This window comes from Arachis hypogaea, chromosome 20 (assembly GCF_003086295.3).
Source record: "Arachis hypogaea cultivar Tifrunner chromosome 20, arahy.Tifrunner.gnm2.J5K5, whole genome shotgun sequence".
Taxonomy (NCBI): domain Eukaryota; kingdom Viridiplantae; phylum Streptophyta; class Magnoliopsida; order Fabales; family Fabaceae; genus Arachis; species Arachis hypogaea.
Genome location: NC_092055.1, coordinates 145,024,825 through 145,026,595, shown reverse-complemented (window position 1 = coordinate 145,026,595; position 1,771 = coordinate 145,024,825).

Sequence of the window (1,771 nt, the reverse complement as noted above, 5' to 3'; positions counted from 1 at the left end):
TTTGGAAGTTCAGCCTGTTGCATAAATTTCGGATTGGTTGGCAAATTGTTTTACATCATCATTATCTTCGCTCATACAGTCAACCACGTATGGTTTAGAAACTACATGCTCAAAATAGATGTTTATGATGTGATGATTTTTTCTACTGTCCTTAACCAATGCCAACAGATCAACATCATTTTCTAGCCTCTTCAAACCATCATTAAGATGTGTTCCACGAACCTTCCACAAGCAATTATTCATCTCAGCGTATCCTAATTTTTTATAATATTCCTTCACTAAAAACACATTTAGAGCGTCACTTTCAACCACCATTAATATTTCAGTATTATCTGATTCATAAAACAGATATTCTGATTCATCTGTTTTAAACTTTTCACCATAGTAAAATATAAAAGTCATCGAAAGATCTTCAATCTGCAACCAAAACAGCAGCACACTAAACTATTGAATTTTTTTTTCAAATCAAACAAAACAGAGTCATCATCAACTACAAAATAAAAATAAAACACACATATGCAGCTATATAGAGCACAAACATTATTCTCAAATATCGAAAAACAGAATTTTTCATTAGTTACAATGTAAGCCCTAAGTCTGAACATATTTTCCAAACCCTAACATTACAAATAGTACTAATAGATTTCTAATGATTATAGAAACACGTTAATGAGGAGACAAAGCACAATCACTTTTAGAAAATAACGAAAAAAGGGTTACCTACCTCTTACGCAAGACAATGGCGTGCCCTCTTCGCTTGATCAACGTTGTCGTAAAATTATCACCTTCAACTCCAACACAATATCGTCGTCGATCTGCACTAATGGTCGCTGTTTAACGCTTCTTCTTTGTGGATGTGATAACCAATGAAGAAGGATGGGATTAGAGAGATGTATGTTTTGTTTTGAGAAGAATGATGGAATGGACTGAAATGAAATTGGTTGAAAAATGAAGCGTTGTAAGAGGTGACTCAAATAAAATGACGCTGTTGAAACTTTTGCAGACACGTTACATTAATGGCCAAGTAAACAAATAGTAACGTCGTTAGTCATATAATAGACGGAAGAACTAACATTACCATTTTTAAATTTTTTGGAGACGATTTTGATTAATTTAATCTTTTGGGGATTAATTTGGAGATCGCATAATTTTTCAAGGACCAATTTGACTATTTACTCAAAAGAATCACTTTACTTTTTATCCAATTTTTTAATGCAACAAAAAATAGACTTCTCAACCTAACTTATTCACACCATAGTTTGGAAATTGAATCGAAGGGACTTTTCAACCTTCTACCCAATTTCCCATACAACAAGAAATGGACTTACTCAACCTCACTTATTCACACCATGGTTTCGTACGAAATCAAAAAAGTTTCTAATCACTCAATATTGCGACTACAAAGAGATATTTAAAATCTCTTATTAGGGTAAACCAAAGAAAACTCTAAAACCCTAAAACATCAAGTCCAATTTAATAACTAAATAAATAAAAATAAAAATACATCAAAATAAACTAATAACTTTTAAATAATATTTGATCTCTTTATATCACAAACATTTAAAATACATATCATTTTCCCCCTCTTTAAAAAAGATTCGTCCTTAAATCTTGTAGTTAAAAAAATAGTATATAAAAACAACAAATATAATAAAAATAACTTTTTATATATATATTTTTGTATTTTTTTTCTTCTTTTTACTGCATGCTTTTTTATTTTTTTAAATATAAAATTAACAAAAATAATAAGATAATGAAATACAAATAAGAA